The sequence below is a fragment of the Malaclemys terrapin genome, chromosome 11 (assembly GCF_027887155.1).
Source record: "Malaclemys terrapin pileata isolate rMalTer1 chromosome 11, rMalTer1.hap1, whole genome shotgun sequence".
NCBI classification, from domain to species: domain Eukaryota; kingdom Metazoa; phylum Chordata; order Testudines; family Emydidae; genus Malaclemys; species Malaclemys terrapin.
In genome coordinates this window covers 57924387-57951610 of record NC_071515.1, presented here as the reverse complement: position 1 = coordinate 57951610, position 27224 = coordinate 57924387, and the positions used below count along the sequence as shown (strand labels likewise).

Here is a 27224-nt window from a genome sequence, read left to right as displayed (position 1 = left end):
ATGCATTGAACTGTTGCAACTGCTGTTGAGGAGAGGCATTTTATGCCATACATAACTTCTGAAGAATTAAGATTATTTTTAAACACTTATCACACCTTTTTGCACTTTAAGCTAAAGGTATGATATAAATGGGACTTTGCATGTAATTTTAAGAATATGATGATTTCCTATTGTGAGTCGTGCCACAGTTCAGGGTAACTGCACCTGTATTCCCCTTCCTTTGTCCAGCAAAGGCACCCACTCTAGGCTCCTGGCTCCTCTCTTGTGCAGAGGCCCACCTCTCTCTCCTTCCTGACCAGGATTTTTCTAGGCTGCACAGTTCCCTGCCTACACTGAGAGTTCCGCAGCAAGTCAGACTACCTAAGCCGGTCTCTATCTGGGCTTTGCTTTATCCTCAGAGGCTATAAATGTCATAATTTCCCACAGTTATAAGTTACCACACAGCCCTTTCTAAGCAAGCACATTTATTCTTATGACGAAAGCATTACAGAGAAAATATTAAAAACAAAAAAGAACCTACACACATGCTAACAGGCCTACCAAAGCTTCCCCCTCCTCCCCTTCACAAAACCAACAAGGGCCCTGGTAGGTGAACACAGGTTTTTCTGTGATTACAAGTTTCTAACAGTTGTTAGCTTAAAACATGCGCTCCCCCTCCCCCCATGCATAGGTTAGCTTTTCCTTTATGCAGCTTATGTCCTTGATCTTCAGAGACCTTTAATAGTTAGTCAGAAAATGGTTCTCTTCTCAGGGCACAGTTCAGAAGGTTGGGTTCAGAGGTGGGAACTTAATTCAATACAATCACCCAAAGATCCTGGAGGAAATTGCCATATCTGTCACAAGTAGCATGTGTTGTTCAGTGGAAATGTACCTTTTACATGGACAACATGCTATGGCTAGCAATAAATTGTTGTGTATATGCATGTAAATACTGGAGACTGCTGTATTTTATGAACGTCAGCATGGTACAGAGGAATGAACTGCTGACTTGCTGAGTAGCCTTGTGCAGGTCACTTCACTTCTCTGCCTCTGTAAAATGGGGATAATACAGTCCAAGAAGTGTTGCTATAGGGACTAATGAGCTTATATTTTCACAGCATTTTTAGCATATGAAGCGTCATATGAGCATTAAGTCATAATAGGTATAGTGTAGGCAACATCAGCCGGAGCTTTTCTCCACTACTTGCCATGCCATTGCCTTGGAGGGATAGCTGCCATGGGCAACAGGATGACTTATTTTCCACATTGATACAGTCTTTGGCTTCTCTGCTTTCTAAAGAGTGTTAAAAAATCTGGAAAATCTTAACCAATTTATGATAAATGTGGGCAAAACTTAGCGTTAAATATTGCTTCTTGAATTTCACAAAGTCTTTTAGAAATTATTTTATTTTTTCAGTGAAATTCTTGCAAAGCAAAACTTTGGAGCATTCTCCCTCTCTGTCATCACAAATTTATTTTAATCTAAAATCAACTGACCATCCGAAAAGTTCTTTTTGGAGCTAGCTGGTTTAGTGTGACATATAACCATTCACCTTAGGCGTCTGCTTAGCTCCTGCCAAGGTTGGGGTGACTGAAAGCTGTTAACTTCCTGACTGATACTCAATTTCCTATGTGAAATTAATTGTTCCAGTTCCTAATGTTCATATCACAAGTCACACTGTACTTAGCGTGGCTTCACTTCCTTGTTCACTGTTTTAGCAGAGACCAAGGACTGAATAGACAAAATGTCTTAAGTACCTTCTCACCCTTAGAAATTGTCAGCCCATAAGAGGCCTCAGGCACAGTGTCCAAAAACATGAGGAATCTTGTGTTCCTGCTGCCTTTGTTTATTACTTGTCATGCAGGCAAATATTAGACTTCAGTTTGTAAGGATACCGATTGCCTGAGAGTTCTTAATGGACTGTTTTTAGTCTATATAGTTTGTAACCATATCTCTTCTGCTTTCAACTGTGGTTTGCGTACATTCAGATACCTACCACCTGGCTCAAACAGCATATGTTTAATCAGCAATGGCTGTGGCTATGAAATGAAGAATAACCAAACTGATTTTTCAAACGCCAGGTACTAGAGGTCAGGACACGAGCAGAACAACATTTGTATACCCTTGCTTTCACCTGCCTAAATAGTCATACATGAGTAGAGCTCTGAGCAGTGACCTGTTTCAAGTAATGCCTCTGTGTTTTTTGTTTCCTGTTTAGCTTACTTAGGATTTTAGAGCTTTCACATTCTGACTAAACTGGTCTTATGTGCACGTCTAGCATATTTTCAGTGTTCCAGAGATCACACAGGAAGCTCATACTGCATAAGTTTAAGCAATATGCAAAACTACCATCTTTTTATAGTATTTTGGCAATACTGCCAACTGGATGCTAGGGAAATTAGGAGGAAGTAATGTAGCAAACTGCAATTCTGCCTTTCACTGTACATTTAACATTTTCAAATCATTTTCACTAAAGAATGGCACTTCTTCTGGTTATTTAGGGTTTGGATATGATAGACAGAGTTTCCTATGTAGTTGCCTGACATTTTTATAAGATTTCTGATACTTGGCTCACATTTTAGTAATAAAGTAAATGTAACTATTCTATTTTTTTAGTCATGCATCATTAGTCCACAGATATGTACTATATAAAGCTGATGAAAATAGCTTCTGTTGTAGAAAAATCTGAGAAAATTCATACAGTTTCATGGGATGTGCCCATGAATATTTTCCTAACATTTTCTAGATATCACAAAATAGTTTAAAAATGTCATTATTCCTAAACCAGCTATCTATAAATTACAAAAGATTAGTGTTTGCTGCTGAATTTTCAGTCTCTCTCCAATTTTTGGGCATTCACAGGTAAAAAGTTCAGATACTTTATAAGAAACAAATAGAAATTAGTGAGAGCTATAGATTCCTCCTATTTTTCGCTGTGACCCCCATAAAACCCCCCATGTTACCTGTGAGTTTGTACAAAACTTCATATTTTTTGCTAATCAGTTCACCTCCTCAGGGTGAAAATGGTTGAAATTCTTCCCCGGGCAAAATCAAGTGGAGATTCCATCCTCTTGCAGCAAATGCTAGCATTCTGCCTGGAAAAACTGTCAATTAGAACCCTGCGCGGGACCAATGTAGAGTTATGGAGTGCGACCAGATGGGAATGGCAGTAGGTATTGCAGGGCAGGACAGGAGGAGGATTAAATATAGTCTCATGCAGAGCTCTACTGTTGTTCATTGTAACCATAGTAATTTCCTCATCATCACCTTTAATGCCTTGTGCAGTTCCACTACTACCTCCATCTCTGCCCTCACCTCCTGATACATCTCCACCCAAGCCTTTATGCTTGGCCTTAATGAATACTTCATCACCTCACCATTTTTCATGCTGCCTTATATGCTCAGTACAGCCGCCTCCTTCCAGTGTGACAAGTCACTCAGGGGTGGCTGGTCATTGCAGCCTTGCAGAAAGGTCAAACATCCAGCAGACCTTCAGGGGGTTTCCTTGCAGTTTCTCTTCCTGGGAACTCTGGGCAGCTGTGCCACAGAGTAGACAAACTGTCTCTCCATCTGCTCCCCTGTGACATCCAAGCTGCCAAAGTTCTCTGATGACAAGGCGAAGAGTCTGGAAGAGGGAGGAGGACAGAAAATGAAGACCAGGGTGGGTGACACCGGTTGAAAGGTGGGGATGCCTGGGGAGGGAGAGGATGGTAGGGAGAGACAGAAGAAAGGAGACTAATAGGGATGGTGGATCAATGGGAAGGATGTTCCAGTATCTTGTAACCATCCCTTGTCCCCCTCCATCCGGTTCCCTCTCCAGGCCACTCCACAAACCCTAATAACCACACTCTCTTCTCAGGGTGCTCCAGGCTCTCTCCAGCTCTTAAGAGTCCCTGCACTCCTCCAACCCCTCCCCCAGATCTCCCAAACCACCACCACACTTTCTTTTTATCTCCCAACCCCTTACTTGCTTTTGAGGACTTGGGGGTGGGTCCTCTAGAGCAGTGGTTCTCAAAGCCGGTCCGCCGCTTGTTCAGGGAAAGCCCCTGGCGGGACGGGACGGTTTGTTTACCTGCTGCGTCCGCAGGTTCGGCTGATCGCGGCTCCCACTGGCCACAGTGGAGTGAGGGCCAAGGATGTGCTGGCCGCCCTTCCCACAGCCTCCATTGGCCTGGAACGGCGAACCGCGGCCAGTGGGAGCCACGATCAGCCGAACCCGTGGGCGCGGCAGGTAAACAAACCGGCCCGGCCCTCCAGGGGCTTTCCCCGAACAAGCGGCGGACCGGCTTTGAGAACTACTGCTCTAGACTCCCTCCACCTGTTTCTGATGCACTAGAATTTTACTCACAGTCATCAGGTGACTTTTGAGCATGTGATGTGTCAGGAGAATAGCTGGGAGCTAACCTTGCAGTGGCTGAAGACAAAAAAACACAATATTGTAACCATTATGCCAGGTGGAGCCAACAGCAACCAGGGCCAGGTTCAATATCTAGAGGTTCCTTGTCAACAATACGACACAGAACTAGCTTGAGCCCGCCCACCCCCCAGTAACCTGGGAAAATTACACACCACCCTGGATGCCTCTGAGAGGTGATACTTCCCCACTCACAAGCACAGAGTCTGAGTGTAGAAAAGAAACTTTTAATGAAAGGAAGGAAGTCACCTGACATTAATTAGAGAAAATTCCACAAGCAGGATTCATAAACATAATACTGTGAGCAGGACACCCAGCCCAGAGTGCATAGAGCAGTGCCTTCAGCCTCATGTTCTTGAGTTCCACAACCAAAAGTTCCTTTACTGTGCCCCTCTGACCTCACACCATACCCAACTCACAGTGGTTGTCCTTGGTCAGTGAGTCCCCAGGGTTCAGACATACATCTGTGTGAGTTCACGTCCCATCCAGGGAAGAAGGTACCTGGCTTGCTCTGCCATCTGAGCACTTGCTCTGGCTGGTTGCCTGGCCACCCTGCCCGCTGCACCCACTGGCCGCCCATCAGTCACCTTCTGCTGCAACCTGCCTTTCTGCTCTGACCCCTGCAGGTCAGTCTCTCAGTGATCGTCAGCTCTTAGAGATTTTCAGCTCTTAGCAGACTGGATAGAAATGCTGTCCCACCACAAGTGATCTCAGCTCCTAGTAAATTAGTAAAGGACTTAATGTAACAAAAGACTCCCAATGTAGCCTATTTAGCTCTATCTTTGAACAGTGGTGAGAAACAGGTTAAACCAGACCAGAGACCCTTAGGGAGAGTCTACGTCTCCTGGCCGGGATACCTGTCACCACTCCTCTTACTTTCATAGGGGTCTGGCATTCGAGTCCCTGGCTGAACAAAGTCCTTTCAGCTGAGGGTGATCTCCTTATTTGGGACAATTTGGTGACCTCCTTATTTGGGACAGGTTAAGAATAGTTTTGCTCCCCTTTATTCATACAATAAAGACAACAACATTGATAACACCACTTCACTGCCCCTGCATTCAGTACTAAAGTGATTTGTATCCCAGCACCAGCCAAAGCTGATCACTTGGAGCTACACAGCTCCTGTCTACTGGATACTTACGCACAGTAGGTGTGTTCATGTAAATACAGTTTGCTCCTAAAGTCTGTTCCCCCTCACCAACTAGCTGTCGGGGAGAGTTCATTCAGACCCTACTTACAATATCCTACTAAGAGCATCAATAGAGCGTTTTGCAGGCTGTCCTGCATTGTCCGAAAGGGCCAGACTTTGCAATGATTTTGATGACCTTTTATAGCCAGTCAGCCAGGAAATAAGCATGGATAGCGCAATGGAAGAAGTCTCATCCTTCCCTACTGAACAGAGGAAAGTAATTTGTGATGGAAAGTATGGAAGCTATTTATGGAGGTATAAAGTAGTGAAGTGAGCTTTTGTGGAGCTCTTAAGATATAAATTGTCCAAATTTCAGTTCCTTAGAGTCATCCTGTTTGGGTAAGGAAATAGTGTTGAGACTAATTATAGGAAGTAATCCAGACAAGCAGATGTGCTTGCTTGGTTTTCTAAGAACTGGCACATAGGGATGTGTTAAAACAGAATATTAAAGAAACAGAAATGTTTATCAATGTGGGTTAACCAGCCCGAAGTTGAAACAGATGTAACTTCACTAGTAAACCTTCTGAGTACTTACTATGGTTGGAATTATTGTTTTATAGACTCCAAGTAACTGCATGGTAAGCAACATGTTTACTAAACCTCCATTTAAAAAATGCACGAGTAGATTTGTTGCAAGCTTTTTATTTTAGTACTCAAAGCATTTACAGAAGGTAAGAAAAGGGAAGTTGTCTCAGGGCTTAGCAGCACAATTCCTCACAGCATTTCCTCTTAAACTGCGTATTTACCTTCTGCAAAAAGTTAATGCTATTCTCTATGTTTATAGTAATTTTAGCTGAAAAATCTGTTTTTGAGCTGCCTGTTATCCAAGACACAAGGTTTTCTTCTATAGACTTAGATGCAAATGACTTATCGGTATGGTGGTTAGCTCCTGCTTTGCAGGAAGTGGTTTTATTTTACTTTTTTCCCCTTGCTTTCTTTCTCTTTATAAGCTGAGGGAGATTAAACCAATTGCATCCTTTAGACATGTGACCTAGATGGTTTCCGTTTTTAGAAATAGTTAAACAGTTGCAAGTTGATGGCAGTTTGAGATAAGAAGAAGACGTCCATGATTCTGTAGGTAAGGAACCTTACATTAACCTTAATGCAATTCATGAAGCCTGTTGTTAACGATGCGTGATAAAAGGTACATTTATATATCCTTTCACAGAGACCATTTTAGGCACAAATTTTAATATTGAAATGATAATTTTATTCCTCTTGGCATTATTTGTTAACTTTAGCACTATAAGCATATGGTATAAGCAACTGTGAAGGGTGCACAAAAGTATATAGCCAGTAAAGGGCCAATATCAGCCCTCAGTTACATTTACACATCTTTGTCATTTAGGGCAGAGTTTGGAACTTTATTGTTTAGGGCTAAACTGTTCTGAAAAGGGAGGAGGGAGAGTATAAATAGCCTTCTCCTGCCTGTGAAAGCTATTGCGCTTATTACATGATGGGGTCATGTAGCTCCATGGGTGCCAGGAGCTATTGTTACACTCTTTGTACTGCAGTGCAAGGACGAGAGAAAACTGCAGTCCCTGCAGTCTAATGAGCCAACTGACTACTCTCTCCTTGTAACACCTTATACGCAAACCATCCCAAAGGGGGTGAGAAAGAGGCAAGACCATAACTATAGTCTCCCCTTGCTGGCTGGAAAGGGAGAGAGGAGAACATTGCACCATTACAAGACCACAGTAGCATATTTTGGGAAATCTCCCACTGTTAAATTATCCCCATTGCACCAGCACCTATGATAGCAACAGTGGGAGTGCTAATGCGGATAGAAGACAAGTGTTTTTAGGTCTACATAATAGGGTGGTAAAACATTTGTGCCCCATCTCCACTAATGTTCCTATTATTATCATAATAAAAGAGATGCTGTGGGATACTTCCTGGAAGATGCTAATGTAGACAAGGCCGATTGGATGATGCATTACACATGTTCTTTCTGTACTTTGATCTGCTTAGAGAGGGGCTGTACTTCCTGAATCACAGTATCTCCCAGAGCTTCCCTTTGGGCAATATTGCTCTTTATTGGCCTTAGCATGGTGCTATGTATAAATCTCACAATCTGGCCCATAATCTTATTCAGAGAAATAACTAATCAGCAAGAGGTACAAATGACACAATGTTATGTTTTAATGATGGTCAGCATTCTAAGATTTCATGTTGTGGGACAATATAATAAAGGTTTATTTTTGGTTACTTTGCATATTATGCAAAACTCAGTCACGTTTGTAATTGACTGTCTTATCACAAAAAATAGCTTGGTTATTTTCTGGAAATTTGGGTCATAGCTGAGAGAAATCATACATGGTTTGAAGTTCCCTTTTTCAATTTGCATTGCAAACTGTTTTGTGTTTGGAGGGCAGGCTTTTTATTACTGTGATGACAACCCAAAGTTTCTGAACTTTTCAGAGACAAAAGCATTCTGTGTATACTAAAGCACGCAAAGACAAGGAATATTGTTTATATAAAAAGAGTCTGTATTTGTCTGTTTGATACTTTTAATGTTTACTGTTGCAATGTGCTGTTGGTCATTTGAAATTCACTTTTTTGGAGAGTTGCAAAAATTGTTTGAATTCACAAACTTCTTTTTTTCTTTCTTTCTTTCCCCTGTAATTTAATCCAGTTTTCCCAAAGGTAATTCAACTTAAAAACATGTTTTGTTTTGTTTTTTTAAGAAAAAAAGAGGTCTGTGCTCGGTTTTCCAGATGGATGGTCCCCATCCACCCAATTACACCCTAACCCTATGCTGGTACATCTGGGTGCTTATATGATACGTGATAGATCATTCTCTGCCACATGTATAAACAGTATCCACATTATCTTCCTATACTTAGAAACTACTACCGTACCGTGATCTCTAAAGTGTGGCTAATGTTGAGTTTGTGATGGTGTCGTCTGCGTATCTTAACACAGGGCAAAATCATAACTTTTGTGAGGCTGCTACTCTGCTTGCACACAGGTGAATGGAGAATGGGTGGGTAAGTGGGAACTGACAGGTACCTTTGACTGTGCCCCACTCTTTCCCCACAGTGCTGGCCAATGCAGGTAAACTGGTGTGAGAAGAGAAGTAACCAAGTAATGAGCTGGTGTAGATTATTTCCACTCTGGAGCAAAAAAGGAAGTAGGAGCCAAATTGTGACTCTGGCCTTCTCCTAGATAAGCATTATTATGTGTTGCCCCCTACTTAGCACAACAGCCACAATCGAACCCACATTGATTTTATACAGTTGTACAGAAGAGCTAGGTCTGATGCAAGATTTGTCACTTGTCCCCAGCTATGAATACTAGAGAGAGAGAGCTCCCAGCCAAACTTTCAGGCAGTATGCAGCCTGATAAATTCACAGTGCCTCACCCCTTTACTAGTTCTTCCAAATGATGTGTTGGGTACGCTCTGCATAGATTTCGGAGTTTGATTCACAGGTGGGGAAGGCCTCTGGATTAGTGGAATCACAGGCACCTGATGGACTATCTCCTGTTGGCTGGTCAAATGCAATGCCCTCTGGGTTCTTTGAGGCTGACCACCTGCAATTCTGATCTTTTCCCATCTTTCTATAAGCAAGTGTTATGGCTGTGCCTCAGCCAGGGAAGACTGCTAACTGTTCTTAAACTTGCAGAGGTCTATCCCCTCCTCCAGAAACCTTCTATTGATGCTGGAGTGCTTGGCTCAGTCATGCACAGAAGAAAGCAGACAATCTGTGAGAATGGACATATATGTTATCAATGAGAGATTTGAAAGGTGGCACCGCTTAAGCTCTCCTGGCTATTCAGCATATATATAATGCCTTTTGGGGTGATCATTTAAAAAGACAATTTTGTTAGAATGCTGGTGTAATTATGGAGGCACTGGTTGCAGGTCCTTTAAGGCTGTGTTCCTGTTTGCACTTAAATGACTTTCTTTTGTATGGAAAGTACAGTGTATTCTCCCCAAACTTACAGGACTTATTCTTTGAGTTGAGAACGTAGAGTTGTGTGTCTCTCAGCCTGGTCTCAGTAGTTCATTCTCTCCACTGCTGGTTTTATTTCCTGGATGCATCAGAACCTACAATTTTGTTACTGGTGGAAGTTGTCTATATGAAGCAGCTTTGGTCTTCTTTAAGGTTTTTCTTCTTAAGGCAGGTTAGTTCAGAGACAGTAAGCCAGGTTAAGGATCTCAGTCTAACTTCTGGCCATGCTTCTTCCATGGTATGCCAACTGCCCTACATAGTACAAAAGTGATTTTTCTAGTTGCATAATTTGCCCAAATCTGTGCCCTTATTTGTCCTGTGATGACCTTGCAACAGCAACAGATGCTGTTGTGACTATGAGGCCTAATTATAGTAATACCCTCTTAGCGAGGCTCACAGCAGGGGTCTCCATTACTTCCAGCTTGTTTAGAATGCAGCAGCACATATGCTCTTTGTCTGAGCAATTGTGAACATGTTATAGCTGCCTTGACTTCTTTAAGTTAGGGGCAGGTTGACTCTAAGTTGACACTGCCAGCTTTGAATGCCCTTATCAATATAGCCCTGGGCTATACTGGGGAGCTCCCTGAACCTCAGTTTGACAGATATCTACATTCACAAAATATCCACTTTTTAGAGATGCCATTATCATGTATTAGGTCAACAGTTGATTGTGCCTTTGCTGCACTGGGCACTAGGGTGTGGAACTTGCGCTCTCCCCCACACACACCTCGAAGCCCATCTTGGTCCATCTCTCCCTGATTTTGACAAGCATCTCAATGATTTTTTTTCCAAAGATGTAAATTATTTTTTTCCCAATGGTGTATTTTAGAATGAACACGGTTAGTCTCCCATTTCTCTCCCCAACCCTCATTATTATATTAGACCCTCTCATTTGCTAGTCCATTTGAATTTTAAGAATACGGTCTTTAAATATGTTTTAGTGTCATGTAGGCCCAAATTGTCAATGCATCTCCTGTTCCAATTAAAGTCAATAGAGACTGCAAGTGCCCAGAACATCTGACTCAGGTCAGCAACCCAAATTAGTATTCTTTGGAAAATGTAGATTTTTATCCTGTCTGTATCAGTCTTCCCACTTTTACAGCAGGCTTTACTCAGCTGGGTTGTTGTTAAAATTAAAGGGCTACATAACAGATATTGGTATTATCTAACTGACCTTCTAAGACGTTTTAGGCTCACAAATTACTAGGCAAAATATTAACCAAGGGAGCATATAGGTCCTTTAAAAAGACTTTAAAAAAAAAAAAACACCTTAAGCAAGCTCAGGTCATTAGAGAGTCTAGAGAAAGTGATTAATGGTTAGTTAAGACATTGACTTATTGTGGTAAAGTAATACAATTTTCCCAACAGAATGGTCTCCCATTTGAGATGGAAGGGTATTAAATACCTGAGCTTTTTATAGTGTTACTTGCAGATACCCTAAATATACCTGTCCCACAGACCTTAAAGCACTCCTGGAGTTGGGCCTGGCTCTAGTCTAACATATCTGTTTTCAGCACTACTGCAATATCATAAGAAGAAAAAAAAAGATATAAGGCAGACAAACGAAAAGAGAGCAAGCCGAAAAATGCATTTTAAGTCTGTGCTTGCTCTTGTTCTTGTAATTTCCTTCCCCACCCCACCCGAAGCAAAGCTTTGACATGTGGTGCATTCTGTTGCTGAATCAGATATCACACACACAAATTTGTCTTCATGTTGCACACAGACACTTAGCACCTATAGCTGTTTGCCAGCTAGCCAGCCTGCTGCTAAACTCTTTCTTTCTGGGCAGCAGAGAAGGAACTATAACCCATAGTTATAGTGAAAAGAGTGGTCCATGACTATTGCTGCTAATAATAATAATCCCAAACAACACAATCAGTGCTTGAATCAAAGCCATTATTCTGTCTCTGGCACTAGTAAAATAATAATTCCATATAGTAGACCGAGTGTTTGAGCCAAAACCACCATTCTTATGGCTCCTCCTATCTGTGAGTAACTCTCACATGGGCCACCTGTTTTTTTGGATCTGGGTGAGAGGTTGTTTGAGCTTGAATTAGGCCAGCCTTCCGTCAGCAGATGTTATATTTTAGTTATTTTGAAAGAAAAAGAGGAGGAAGTGACAATAGGCCAGTCGTTCCAAACTCTTATGACTGCTCTTCTTACAATGTCAGGCAGCACTGACCCTATGGCTGTTCAGAGCCAACCCAAAGGATTTGGGAACAGTACAACTATTAGTACATAGCACCCCCTTCCTTGTGGTAGTCCCTTGGCTTCAATAAAGTAAAATGTGGGAAGGGTGAGGAAGGTAACAGGTCCCCTCCTTCAGTTGATTCTTGCTTTTATCTGAGTTTCTCTAGTGCTCCAGTGATACTGGTTTGAGTAGCATGCAGGGATGTTAGTTGAAGAACCAGAAGGTCCTGCAGAGATAGAAGTCAATAAGAGTGGACGACTTTCTCCCTGATTTTTATAATCCTTTGGATCTTTGTAACACAGTCACTTCCTGAAGGGCAGCAGGCTGAGGAGGTGGGACTTCACTAAGGCTATGTCTACACTATCGCAGTAAGTCAACCTATGCTACACAACTCCACGTAGCTGGAGTCAACATAGCAGTCGAGTTACTGCAGGGTCTAAACCATGGGTGGTGGATGGGAGAAACTCTCCTGTTGACTTACCTTACTCTTCTCATTGGGGGTAGAGTACAGGGGTCAAATGGAGAGCGATCTGCTGTCGATTTGGCGGGTCTTCACTAGACCCACTAAATCAACCGCGGTGGATCAATCTCAGAGTGTCAATCCTGGCTGTAGTGTAGATGTAGCCTAAGATGTGGAATACAAAATAATACATTAATCGAAGTGAAAATAATACGTAAATACAAAGTGATTAAAAAAATGAAAAGGTTTCTTACACTAGCTATATTATGTGTTGTGGTGTAGATACTCAGTGATATGCTGTTACATACAAACGGGAAGTTGTTTTATTGTTCTTGGCAAATATGGTGTCTTTGGATATGCCTGTAACAGTAAAATAGGACTGTGTATGCATTATGGTCCAGTGATTAGGATGCTAACCTGAGACTTGAGAGACGCAAGTTCCATTCCTTAGTCTGCCACAGACTTCCTGTGTTGTCTTGGGCAATTTTCTTAGTCTCTCTGTGCCTCAGTTCCCCATCAGTAAAATGGAGGTAATAAAAACCTCATCCTCACAGGGATGTTTTGAGGATAAATAAATTAAGACTGAAGTGCTGTAAGATCTACTGATGGAAAGCACTATATAAGAATGAGGTGTTATAATTTCTTGGGTTCTTCACTTTGTGCTAAGCATGCACATGATTAAAGAATATTTAATATTTTAAACATAATCCTCCTTTTAAAATAACTTAAGGTACCACAGGTATTTCTCCCTTATTGACAACCAGGTGCTATAGTCATAGTTAGTGATGTCAGGTAAATCGAGGCAAAAGAGACTAAACCTCACCAATTAAATCCCCTCCCTTGAACAAATCCCCTTTGGGGCAGATGCCTTTCTTTTCTGACCTTCTCTCCAGCAGCATAATGGAGAGAAGTTCAAGGGGTGGGGGAGAAGAGTGCTGTGAGGGAAGAAAGGGCTGCCAGCTTGTAGCCCATTCAGTGCATCATTAGAATGCGATCTGGGGATTGCTGGCAGTGCCCAGTTCCTTCACTATGGCAGATCCATGGAGTGCAGAAGAGACAGGGACAGGGCCGGCTCAGCTTTTTTGCCGCCTCAAGCAGTGAAGGAAAAATAAAAAGGAAAAAGCCGATTGGCGGCACTTCGGCGGCAGCTCAATCGTGCCGCTTCATTCTTCTGCGGCAATTCAGCGGCAGCTCAAAGAGGAAGAGAGGGACTGAGGGACCTGCTGCCGAATTGCTGCCAAAGACCTGGACGTGCCGTCCCTTTCCATTGGCCGCCCCAAGCACCTGCTTCCTTCGCTGGTGCCTAAAGCCGGCCCTGGACAGGGAGAGACCAGAGGGGCTTGCTGGCTTCTACCAATAAGGCTGCCTTTACAGTTGCTTCTGGGGCTTAAAAAAGTTTGCCCCGAAGAGTGAAAAGGTGCAGCCCCATTGCAGAGTACTGCCCTCACTTCAGGAACCACACCAGAGGCCCAATGGGGAAAAGCTGAAGCGGGATTGAGGAGCTGGCCAGCTTGTGATTTCAAGGAAACAGTAGGCAGGGGACTGTAACTGGAAAAAAGGGAAGCAGGTGAAGGCTGTGACCAGGCAAGGAGTGAGGAATGTAGGAAATACATCAGTTAGACTACTGTTGCTTTTTTCAGGTGGGAAGTGAGAGGCAGGGAGCCTGCTCATTTTCAGGAGGAGTAGGAGAGCTGTTCTAGGAGTTATGACATAGGAGCTATTGTAGGCAAGGTGGGGTAGGAAGAACTCCAGGTGGGTTAGTTGATTGGTGGTATTTTATTTGAGAGATCAAAAATAATTTTCTGTGTGCATAGGGGGGATATTTGGGGTGTATCTAGCTGGCCAAATCCCTACCATTTGTTCTGGACACTAACTGGTCATCACATCAGAAAGAAAAAGCCTTTGGTTGCATAACCATTTTAAACATTTTTATCATGTTTTTAAATACTTGGGAAAGTTTGTTCTTTTGCCTTTCCCATGCAATAAATTTGGAGCCACCAATCTTACAGACCTTGTGTTCACTGGGAAAATAATGAGTTTTTAACTTGATTTAACTAACCTGCTTTGAAGACAGGGCAGTTACAGTTATGGTTTTAACCTGTTTAAACTGGTTGAGGCTCCCCCCTTTGGCTTTTCCTCACCCAGTTAACAGGTTAAAACTACAGTTGCCTTGTATTCACGTGGGTTTTAACAGGTATTAGTTTAACATGGGTTAAAAATACACCCTTTTATCTAGTGAGGGCACAGCTATAGTCAAAATGAAAGTGAAATTTTTGCTAGCACAGTTGTGAAGTCAGAACTTGTATGACACAGGATGGTATTCTTGAGTCAATGGAATACATTTTTCAGGTTTTTTCAAATTCTTTAACGGAAGGCTCAGTCTGTTGCATAATTCTGACTGCTTCACTCATTTGAAGTGCTTTGGTGCTAGATGTAGAATTGTGCCAAAATTCTCATCATCAGGTGCCTGGTTCATGTAAGTATCTATAGTTTGGGTGCTTATCTGAATCTTGCCCAGATAAGTTTTGCAAAATGGGGCTGGAAATATTTCAAACCGGTTTTCTGTGAGATTTCTAGCACTTCTGCTTCTTGTTGCCACTGAAAATGTTGCAAAAACAACCTTTCTCATGGTATTTCATTGGCTCTGGTCTGATAGCATGAAGGAAACAACACTTTTTTGAACAATTTAGAATCTCAAAAAAGGTACAGTTCAATATGGTTCTAAAAACTGGTGAAAATTCAGGATTTTTCCTAGTTAAAACGTTTCTTATACAAAATGAAAAATTCTCATTTTGCAGTATTCTGGAACAACATTAATAAGCATTATATGCATGAGTTAGAGTGAAACTTTTGAATTTAGATCTAGTCAGTCTTATATACGCTGGTTAGAATTTCGTAATTTTATTTTTGTATTGATAGAGGGTTTTTCTTTCCCTTGGCTACACATAGCTGGGAATATAGTTTGCCTGTAGTAGCTCAAACGCTATTGCCCAAGTTGAGCAGTGATAGGAACACATCGATCAGCTTTTCTCTAGCTCTGTCTGGTCTAGCATTAAACTAATTGGATCAATGTGATCCTAGCTCTGCTGCTGACAGCAATTGTTACTGTCATCAGCATAATGGACAAACAATTTCTAGTTTGTTGAACATCAGCTGATATTTTTCCAGCTGTTTTTTGGCACTGAAAGAGAGTCAATATTCAACATATCTGGAGTATACCTTATGTAGTTTATGCAACCTAATAATGGAAATCACCTTGGTTATGAGTCAATTATATTAAGGTAAGACATTAAATATGTTGCAAACAGGAAGGACTGTAAGTAGCAGTTTGCATGGGGAGGGTTCTTTTTTTTGCAATAGTTCATATTCACATGGATTCTTTCTATTGCTTCTTATGTTTTTGTAACCTAGGTAAGCCACAAAAGTAATGTAACCCATATAGTGCACTTTGAGCTTTGTGTTCTGTTTAAAAAACTGAAATATTAAGACCACACATCTCATAGGCCATTTTCAGTAAACGGGGAAAAAAGTAAAGCCTCAATGATTTTGTCACATAACATGTTTTTGGACATTAGAAAAACTGTAGAACGCCTGATGCTTTAAAATAACCCTCATATGATGCAACTCAGAACCAAGTGACATGTGTGCACTGATTTATGCAGTAGTCACTTATAGACATTAAAATTCTCTCTGACCCATAATCTATAATGTTCCCTTTGTGCTATATACTAATCCTCTCCCCACTAAGCAAGTGTTATGCAGTCCCACAGGGATTGGTGGGGAGGGAAATGGAATCTTCACTTGCCAGATCACAGAATGCCAGAAAAGAGCCTGAAGTCAATAAAAGTATGTTTGTGGGGTTGAACATTAGATCTGCTTAATTATTGGACTATTTGCTCATCACTGAGTCAACCACTGTTGGCTTGGTCCCTCAAACATTTCCCATGCTATTGTGGAAGAAGCATCATAGAGCACAGCTCTGTGGAAGGCACAGCATAGACCCTTCCTAACGAGTCTCTGTCTGAGTATGTCTACATTGTAGCTGGGAGCAGGCCTTCCAACCAGGGTACACAGAGTTGCGCTCTGTCTGCTCCAGGTAGCATGTTAACAATAGCAGTGTGGACACTGTGGCATGGGTGGCAGCTCGAGCTAGCCATGTGAGCTTGAATCCAAGGGTCATGTTGGCTTAGACTTGAGAGATTAGTCCAAGCTGCTGCCCTTGCCGTAATGTCCACATTGCTATTTTTAGCATGCTAGCTGGAACAGAACTAGCATGACTGTGTAGCTGGGCTGGTAGGCATGTTTCCAACTGCAGTGTAGAAATACACTCTGTGGCTTGCTCCCCTGATTCTGCTTCTTTTAAGGGCCTATGCATGCATACATGGCTGGGAGGCAGGCTTTAGAGTTTTGTAGCTGGGACTGAAGTCATAATACAGGCAAGATTCCAGAGAAGCACAACGCTGCCCTAATGCAGGACAAGATCTGGGCCTTAGTCCTCTATTTACACCTAGCAAGGGCAGCTATCACCAACATCCTATTATAGGACTATTGTTCACATCTCTCACCCTGTCCACAGTATACCCCCTCTATTTCTTTTCCTTCACATCTCCTTTCACCTAATCTGGAGACAAACTGAACTACAGCTTTTGTAAATACACAGCTCATTTACTGAATTTTCATATTTTTATCAAAACATGTAACAAGAATAAAAAAGGTGGGCACATGCCACCTACCTATCTTTGTCTAAATGTAAAGCAAAGGACAGCAACAAAGCAGTCATTTGGTTTATTGTTCTTTTGTCTTAATTTTTTGGCCTCTTAAGATACTGTAAATGAACCACTAAAACAAATATGTGAATAACAAGCTACAACCAAACTATTCCGGGCAACAGACCACACCTAACATATTTTTAATACTATTGTTACCACACAGGAAATCACTAAATTGAAGAATAACAGTTTGCAAATTATATTGTTGTGTACATGTTAAAATATAGAGTATGTTGGCACCTACTCTGTGGAACCATAGAAAAGGCGTGAATGTAAGCTATATTCCAGATTGGTGCTGCAAGTCTCAAGTATGTAGGATGAAATATTGTGCTTCTCTTAAACTTTAGTACATATACATAGAATTGTAGATGGTAGCGTTGGAAGTAGAAAAGAAGCAGACCAAAATCTTACTCAAAATACTGTAACAGGCAGTTTCTATATGATAGATATATGCACATATGACATTGCCATCTTTGTCTTCGTAGCCTTGTGGAGGAATGGATGGTTTGTTTTTTCTCTCAAGAAATGTGGTGAGTCCGTGCTTAAGTCTGATCTAACTTAACCCCAGTTGTCTGCTATTGTAACTCCATTGACTTAGGTGGATTCAGTGGTGAGATCAGAATCAAGAAAAGAGTACTTGACTTCTGTAGTCATAATGTATTTTGAACAGATTATAAGGAAACTGTTAAATGGCAACAGAATCCCATAAGAACTACAATGCTTTTATTCCAAGTGTGAACCATTAAGGATTTTTCCTGTACTTGCTTATCATGATTGAAAATTTGTATATTTACTTGCCTTGGTCTAACTAGTCTTTATCCTGAAAAAATATATAATGTTTAAAAACTGCAAGAGAGAGAGAGAATGAAAGAAGTTGAAAATAGCCTTCCTATATACTAGATAAGTTCAGAACCTCACAGAATACAGGATTTGGTAGTTTGGGATCTTAAGGCTGCTTAAGGAGAGTGTGGTATGAAAACATTTTATTATTTGTATTACAGTAGTGATTATGGGCCACCAGTCAGGATTGGGGCCTCATTGTGCTAGGAACTGTGTAAATATATTCTAAAACATGGTCCCTACCATATTCTGCACGGATTTGTTCTTGGCCCAATGCTGTTCAATATCTTTAACAGTAATCTGGAAGAAAATATAAAAGTGTTGCTTTTAAAAGTTGCAGATGATTCACATTGATGGAGTAGTAAATAACTATGGGAACAGATCAATTACACAGATCCAGCTGTATTGCTTGGCAGGCTGGGCTCATTTGAACAACATATGTTTTAATATAGTTACATTCTAATATGGCTAAATGTCAGTCACACTGACGAGCTGGGAGACAGTATTCTAGAATGCACTGGCACAGAAAAGGGCTACCCATTGAATATGAATTCCTAGTGTGATACTGTAACAAAAAGGGCAAATGTGATTCATGTATAAACGGGAGAATATCAAGAGGAGTCAGGAGGTAATATTACATCTGTATATACCAACAGGGAGACCATTACTGGAATATTCTGTCCAGTTGTGGTGTCAAAACTTCAAAAAGGATGTTGGCAAATTAGAAAGAGGTCAGAAAAGAACTACAATGATGTTTCAAGGTCTGGAAAAGATAATGAGAGACTAAAGAAGCTCAATCTATATAGTTTATCCAAGAGAAAGTCAAGAGGTCACTTGATCATGATCTACAAATACCTATATGGAAAAAAAGATGGGTGATAGATGGCTCTTTAATCTGACATAAAAAGACATAAAGAGATCCAATTGTTGGAAGCTGAAGAAAGACCAATTAAAATGAGAAAGAAGGCATATATTTTAACAGTGGGGGTCATTAATTGTTGGAACAAATTGTGAGTTTATAATAAAAAAGGGAAAAACAAGACAAACTTTAGATTATTACTTTCTCTAGTTTTCCCAGTGCATCCTGTCAGCTCATTATCATTTCTTAGATAGTAAGCTCCTTAGGGCAAGAACTATATTTATCTGTGTCTTTGTAAGAGATATAAGACTAGTTTCTGAACACTTTAATGAATTTGTCTCCACCTGTAGCAGTCTATAAAAAACAAACTTGACTGCTGATTTGCATAAACAAGGTGCTAGAGTGGCTGCTGTTTTCTGATTTTACTACGTTTTGGTTTTAATTTTAAAGGGTTTTTATGCAGGTTGTTTTTCTTTGGTTTGACCTGGGCTTTGTATTTGGTGGAATGTGTTATTGCCTGTTGGTCAACCTAACTTTAAAAGGGTTAGGGTTAGAAGAATGGAAGAAGACAGAGTCCTTCAAGTGACCAGTAAAGAAGACAGTCTTATGAGGAGGATTGATGCGGATTTTCTTTGCTCACAATATTGGAAGAAAACTGCTTGGCAAAGAAGATATGATAATCCATAACTTGGTGTATCCCAGGAGGAGCCAGCCGATACTACAGATAAAATTTTCAAAAGGACCTAAGCGACTTATGAACCTACGTTCTATTGAAAGTGATTGGAACTTAGGCTCTTAATCACTTAGGTAATTTTACCGTACATCTATCTGGAGTGAAGGCACTTTGTTAGCAAAACTTTTGTCATTTGGGGTGTTAAAAAAACACACCCCGAACGACAAAAGTTTTACTGACAAAAAGCGCCAATGTGAACAGCGCTTTGTCGGCAGAAGCACTCTCCTGCCGACAAATGGTAGCTACACTGTGCGCCTTTTAGCGGCACAGCAGTAGCGGCACAACTGTGTCAGTAAAAGATGGATAGTGTAGACAAAGCCTAAGTTATGGCAAGCTGCCTATGGATTGCAACGCTGCCCAGAGTCTCTTCAGTCTCTTGCAACATAGCAACATTTGCTTCTCCCACCCACAGCCTCTCCTTACCCCTGAGCTTGTGCGGGAGTCCCCAGAAGAGAGAGTTATGGCTGTCTTCCACTAAGCCTCCCTTGGGTGGATAGGGGGCCTTTACACCACGCTGGACCTTTTCTTTGTCATACAGGGGTTAGAGCGAGGATGAGAATCTCACCCAGAAGCACTGTGTGGAGTAGTTCTTGATCATAGTTCCTGATCTGTGGTGGCTGACGTGCTCAGCGTGACTCAGGGGAGGGCTTAAATGCTCCTCTAAATTAAACTGGCTGCAAATGATCCCAGGCCACAATGGCATTCCTTTCCCTCTGCACTGGGAAAACAAGAATTCCATTTTGAAAAAAGTCAGAGGTTTTAAAACTTATTTCCCTTCCTCATTGTAACAAAAATCATACCTTTCAGAATTTTGTTTTTTAAAAGTCACACTCCTGATGTTAGGACACTCACCTGGGATGGGGTTAAGGCCCTGTTCTGAATCAAACAAAGCAAAGACCTGGTTTCCTACATCCCAGATGAGTGCTATGACCCATGGGCTACTGGCTGTTCTGGGGGATACTGTATGTGCTCTCTTTAGGGTGACCAGATAGCAAGTGTAAAAAGTCAGGATGGGGTGGAGGGTAATAGGTGCCTATATAAGAAAAAGCCCCCAAAATCGGGACTGTCCCTATAAAATACAGTCCCGATTTTGGGGGCATCTGGTCACCCTAGCTCTCTTTCTCTGGTTTTGGTCAGAAATTCCAACTTGGACTTGAGAAACAAAACAGATATGTTTCTGTGAAAAGCTTTGGTTTAAACAAATTGGCATTTTCTGACCAAAATACCCAAAGTTGTGTTTTATAAGATATATTGGTGTAAGGACAGTTTTGGCTGCCAGCATGGCACACAATGTCCCCAAGACAGCTGAGAATTGGGGCCATAATATTTTTACATTGCCTCTGCAATTGGTGTGGTTCAAATATATTTGTCTTGCTCTAAATATTTGTGAGAGTGTATCCATGTATTTCCACAGTGACTTCAAGATAGAAATAATTGCTGTTATGGGGTAATTGGGCAGAGGTGATGCATGGGGCGGGGAGGGAATTTAGGATCATGTGCCCCCCCAAGTTTTCTGTCAGGGTTTATATTTTGATTTTTGTTTCTTTTGCGGCCAGGGGGTTCAAAATATATGCTCCCTCACTATCAACAGTTACATGTCGTCTCTGTAATTGGGCCACCAATGCCATCTGCTCTCTCATAACATGTTGCAACGTGAGCTGTCACCTTCCAGGAAGGAAAATATCTACCAGAGTTGTGCTCCACTTCTTGGTTTAGAGGGGATGGGGCAAGTGACTACAGGGAACAGGAGAGGCCATATGAGCCCTGTTCCCCAGCAAACCTTTGACCTTCAAACACCATTAGTCAGATGCCATTAATATGGCCTCCCTATGACTTGCTGTTTCTGTCCATCTCTTAAGCTCTCTAGCTGAGCTTCAATCTCTGCTGCGGAAGAAGGTCATGTTTGAGTAGTCATGATAGAACAGGTTGATAGGGGAGTCTAGCCAAAGTAAAAGAAGGAGGGGAGGACAGGTGAGAGGTACTCCGGACAGTGAAAAAGTAACTGGATGTGTGCCTCCTATCCCTTCAGTCATTTAATTTGTATTTGGTTTGTCTATCTTATCCACTCATTGTAAGCTCCAAGGAGCAGAGTGTGTCATCCTATGTGTTTGCTCAGCACCCAGCATGCTTTGAGTCCTACTTTAATACAAATAATATTAACGGTAATCTTGTACAGCATGGAAGACACTGAGAGCACAAAACTGAAAATAACCAGCAAAAATGTCAGAACAGGTCTATGAATCAACGTCCTTCTCCTTTTTCTAGAATAGATAACTCTGAGCCATTGAGGTATGTGTTGTTTTGTTTTACTTTTCCTGTGCAGTTGACTAGGGCAGGCAGGATTTTGTAATTCTCATTTCCTGTATAGATAGCACCTTCAACTTTTATAGTTTGTTTTTTATCTCAATCACAGGCCTTGGCTTTTGTTTTGGTTGTTTTAATGGTGAATGTGGGATAATGAAAGGAGTGTTTGACCTTTTTAGTTCTGTAATACTTGGTCAAGGTAATATTAACTGTTGATATACAATATCCCATTAACCCAGGAGACAGAGTAGCAGATGAAGATCTTAACCTGTGAAAACTGTGACAAGGTCCATTTTTTCCCCCCCTTGCAATGTTTCAATTTTCTTATATTTGGCATTTTCATGGCCGCTATTCATTATCCTTTCTATTTACGGAAGTAGTCTGGGGAAATTAGACTTAATAGAGGTGCAAAAATCACAAGGAGGAAAGAAGAGAAAAGTACGTTGGAAGGAAACTAAAATTAAAAGGTTATTTTGGTAACTGACCCTACAATTAGAGTGCAAGATAATTGTCATCTTGTCAAGAAAAATAAACACAAATGGCAATGTTCCTTGAGTTACCACAGCCACAATTCATTTTCCAGTGGGAGAAATGACTTACAATACCACAACTCGCTGCATATTCTTGCTATGAGATAGTGATGAATTATGTCTGCACTGTATATTGTGTTCTCATATGATCAAATAAAATGCATGCAAACCAAAGTTTAGAAAGTATGCTATCATCCCCTCAGAATCATCTTTCTGCTTTGTGGTAAGGCTGTGGCCTGACTTTATGGAATCAATGCAAGTAGTTATAAATAATGTATGAAAACTCCTACAAATTAAAAGTACCTGCACAGCACCATATAACTAAGAAAACATTGTGGTATTGTGTACTGCTCTGTAGAAAAATGCATAAATGGATTAACCCAGGTAGACCCTGGTGCATGAGTAGAGCCCCAGTGGCATTCTTTCTGAGATATAATCACAGTTAAACCAAAATTTAATGATGGTAATGGGTAGAGCTGGGCAAAAAAATAACTTTCATGAAAAAATTAAATATTTAAAATTAAAATTAAATTAATTAAAGAGAATTAATTTTTTTGTTTTATTTCAGTGGGAGAAAACCCCCTTTCTCTCACTTCTCTCCATCCTTTTTCCCCATTGCTGGAGATTAAAAGAATGAAAGTGGGAGTTTTCCAACCACAAGTAAATGAGAAATTATGCCAAATGCATCATTTTGAATTGTCATCAAACAGGGAATTTCCAAGAAATCAAAAGGCTTTGTGTGAGACACTTTGATTCAACGGAAACACCATTTTTGGATAATTTTTTGTTTGGTTAAAAGTGTATTGTGTTTGGTTGAATAGTGGGGCCCTTTGGTCTGACTTTGTGGGACAGCAGGCAGGATTGAGGACAAAACGTTGATTTTTCAGTACAGCTTCTATGTTCCAGAGGGTCCTTCTATAATTGTTTTGCCTGGTGTGGCTGTGAGAACCCTCTGTTTCTGGATGAGCTCAGCAACATGCCTCTCTGATGCTTTTAAATGTGAACAACTTTGGACATGAAATTACCTGTGTTCGTTTTCCACCCAGAGTTCCAAAGACAGATTCTTACCTCCTGCAGTTCCCGAGTGCATGTTCCGAAGTTAGGGTTGGGAAAATGCAGTCTCTGCCAAGTGTCATGCCTTTGTCATGTGAAGGTACAGAAAGTTTCCCTTGCCCTTTGCTGCTGCCCCTTCAGGTATTCAGCAGGGCTCTGGGAATGCCCTGGGGTTTGGGCTGCTGTGTTTTGAACCTGGTTCTCCCACATCCTGGGAAAGTGCTCTTGTGATGGGGAGAGGCACCTCATTTTTATTTATTTATTTATTGTGAGAAAAGGGTTGGTCCGATGTATGCACCTAATTCCAGCAGAGGTTTCACATCTATGAATCCCAAGTGCAGACGGGTACCTGGCTTTTGTGGTTCCCATTCTTAGCACCTAATATCCCCATACATTGTCTAGGACCCTGAGCCTGCTGAATGGGCAGCCAGGCATCCTCTCTGCCCCCTTCTTTGGGGGATGTCTGCTCCTGTTGCCATTCCCAGATGTGTGGATGGAACTGCAGAGAGGTGGCTGTGATGGAGGTCAGCACCCAAGCAGGGAAGATGAGGGACTGTGGGTAAAGAAAACCAGGGGCTGGTGGGGTAGACAACAGTAGTGTTGGGAGTGAGGGAGGGAAAGAAGCTACTGGAAGGAACTAAAAAGGAACGGGAGCTAAGGGAGGAGCAAGAGATATGAAAACGGGGTATGGAGAGTGATAGGATTAATAGAAGGACTGGGTGATGCAACCCGTAGCAACCTCCTCCATCCTCCAGTTTCTTTCCTGTCCAACAATGCCCCCCACAACACTCCTGTAGCTGCCCCTAACTCCCTCCATGCTGCTTCTGGCTCCCCACAAGTCCTTAGCCCTCTCCAGAGAGGTTTGGGCAATAAGGTCTTGCCTCTATATGCCTGTTCCCATTGCTCTAGGGAATGCTGCAAGGCAAATTCAGACTCAATTTAACGCCTTTCACCAGCACTAAATCCATGCAGTCTCTTCAAATGTGATATTTATTTGTAAATATGCAAATTAGTTAATTAAATCATTAGCATAAAATGCCCCACCTGGGTTTGGACAAAATATCTTGCCAGCCTTAGAAAATGAGGCCTCAACTTGATCTTAGGCATTACCAGTAACTCTTGCTAAGTCTGGATGCATCCAAACAAAGGTGTGAGTTTCCCACATTGGCCTTTGCAATCTTCTCTTTCCTGGTTCCAAAGAAGAGAACTGCTACAGAATTCATGTATAAAAGGGGCATATGCCTTTATACTGTGCATGTAGGTAATATAAAGTGAGTAAACTTCTGGCATACAAAAATATGTAGTATTGTTTGAAAATTTACAAGCATAATAAAATTATTGTTATGCATTGCAAAAGGCTTCCTGACTGCAGCCCTTTAAAGTAGCAACTGCAGTAGAATACTTGGTTTCCTTGCGATTCGGCAAGTTCTCACTATGCTGTAATGGTACCTTTTTAAAAAAGTATTATCTGACCTCTTTTCTGTGGCGCTGATTACTGTATCTCAGTCCCTCACAAACATTACTGAATAACATCTCTCTGAGACAGCAGAGTATTATTATTTCAATTTTACAAGGGGGAACTGAGGCACAAGGAGACCAAGACCAAAATCTTTATTAACTTTGTGCATCTCAAGTGTTTGTGCTCCAATCTTATGTACCTGACCTGATTTTTCTCATAGTACGTAGCATTTTTATAGCAGTTTGTGTTCAAATAACACATTATCTGATTAGTCCTCCCAACACCTGTGATGTAGGTGAGTGAGGATGGGTATTCCCATTTTGCAGATGGATGCATGTAGACGGAAAGCCAGTGACTTGTCCAAGGTCAGACAATTACTTAGTCATTCAGGCACCAGAAACTAGATCCACAAAGGAAACTAAGGCTTAGTGTTGCAAAGGCTAACTTTAGGCATCCTGTCGCCTTGTGGAATCCAAAGTCCCAAATCAGGTGTTCAGGGTCCTATACAATGTATGGGGACAGTTAGGTGCTAGGAATGGGAACCACAGAAGTCAAGTACCAGTGTCCACTTGGGATTCATAGGTGTGAAACCTTTGCTGGAGTTAGGTGCATACATCAGACCATTCCTTTTCTCTAAATAAATAAGAGGTGCCCCCCATATCAAGAGAACTTGCCCAGAATATGGGAGGACATGGTTCAAAACCCCATTGTACCTGAGAGGAGCAGGAGTTGAACTCAGGTCTCGTGTGTCCTAGATGAGTGCACTAGCTACTTGGCTCCAGGGTTGTGGTACTAGTGGGGCACTGTGACTCTCAGCTTCACCTGTTAAAGCTGTTCCACTTTGTATAAAATATTCATGGGGTCAAAGAGCAACCAAGAATGATTCTCTATCTCAGTGGTTAGTGCACTCTCCTGGGATGGGGGAGAGTCAGGTTCTAGTCCCTACGCTATTGAATATTTAATTATTTATACAAAGTAACATTAAACTGCCTTAATTACAAGACAACCCGAACTCTTCCTGCAATCCTCTCCTTCATTCTCTAAACCCATTACAACCTCTGTAGAGGTCCTACAGACAACAGCCTCATTTCCTTCACCACCCCGTTTAATTCACTGAGCATCACTTGCACTGAATGAGGTAGGGGTCCTCTGGAAAAAATAACATGACCATATAATTAAAGCTTGTATCTTAACGAATATGCAGAAGGGGGCTGAATTAAGGTTGCACAGGCGACCTCAATCTGGCATTTCATAGCTTTTGAATGCTTGACTTTGCAATCTGAATAATATTTTTTCGACATAGTTTTTGTATGTAACTTCCTATATTTTTTTAAAGAAAAAAACTAATTCTACTATATACCAACCTCCCATGATGCATCAAGATCTGTATCTGAAGCCTGGATCTTCACCACTGAAATAAACTTTTACCACTTGAACTAACAGACTAGCTGTCATGAGGAGAGGGCTGTTACTCTGTGGACAAGCTCCTTAAGAAGGACACTTAACAAACTGTTCTTCTGTCACCTTCAAATGCTCTGTGTTCTGTAATATCTGCATACTGTGTGTTAACCCCTTCTCCCAACTTTGTGTCCCCTTGTTCCTCCCATGCTCTGTCTCTCTCTGGGGGTTCTGTATCTGTTTTCCCCATACCTATGCTTTCGCCCATGTTGCTGTGCCCCACACTGTTCTGTGAGCTGTTGTAACCCCTCCTCTGTGTTCTGCATCCTCCAGATCATCTGTTTTCTCTGTGTCTTATAGAAGGTTCAGCTCTCTGTGGAATTCTTTACTGAGGCTTGTGGGCAGGGCATATGTGCAGACCTTATGTGTAGCCTTATGATTAGTTTGGGTGCAAAATGCACTTGTTACTAATAGCAGGTTCCCCATGCACTGCAGTTAAGGAACTCTGGCCAAATAAAGAGTTAGACAGTTTACCACAAGATGTATATTGCTAAATCTTCTGATCACGACTAATGCCAACTTTTATTAGGCCTAATGTGTCCTTATGCTCACTATTATTACCACTAGGCCTCAAGGTAAATACTAGGTTTTAGGCTTACTGCAAAGCCCATTTTAAAATTATCTTTTTCCTTTGCTTATTCCTACCTGTATTATAGTTTTAGTTTCATTTGCACTAATTTAGCAAGATATAAATGGTTATTTACCTGATCGTCTGACCTCAAGTTATGGGTCAAAGATCAACAGAAGCTTCAGGGTTTTTGGGGGTGCTGTCAGAAAAAGCTTTGTTCCCTGAAAATACATGCAGGAATTGGTGACTTTCAGCCAAATCTCAATGACTTTACATGTCTCTGGCTCCAAAGTAATCTATCTGTCAGATTTCAAAGAACTACTGCAAACGGTGGTGGTGGTGGAGCTATTAACAAAAAAAAAAGGTGTCAATGAAAAGTATTAAGCAACTAAATATGTGGATTGCTACTACCCCCTCCTTCTGCTCCCCAGTATAACATATCACTTCACCCAATTTTGAAA

The 27224-nt window shown here is 41.4% G+C and overlaps 1 protein-coding gene across 2 annotated transcripts in view; it reads left to right on the top strand.

Annotated features, from left to right (window-relative positions):
* ARHGAP15 (Rho GTPase activating protein 15) overlaps positions 1 to 27224 on the top strand; it is a 461972-nt gene that overhangs the window by 2978 nt on the left and 431770 nt on the right. Inside the window, exon 1 of one of the 2 annotated variants that reach the window (XM_054044310.1) lies at positions 6591 to 6661. The exons of the other annotated variant lie outside the window; for it this stretch is intronic. The gene's annotated coding sequence lies outside the window, so the exon portion shown is untranslated. Of the gene's footprint in view, positions 1 to 6590; positions 6662 to 27224 lie in introns of those variants that run through there. 2 annotated transcript variants of the gene reach the window in all.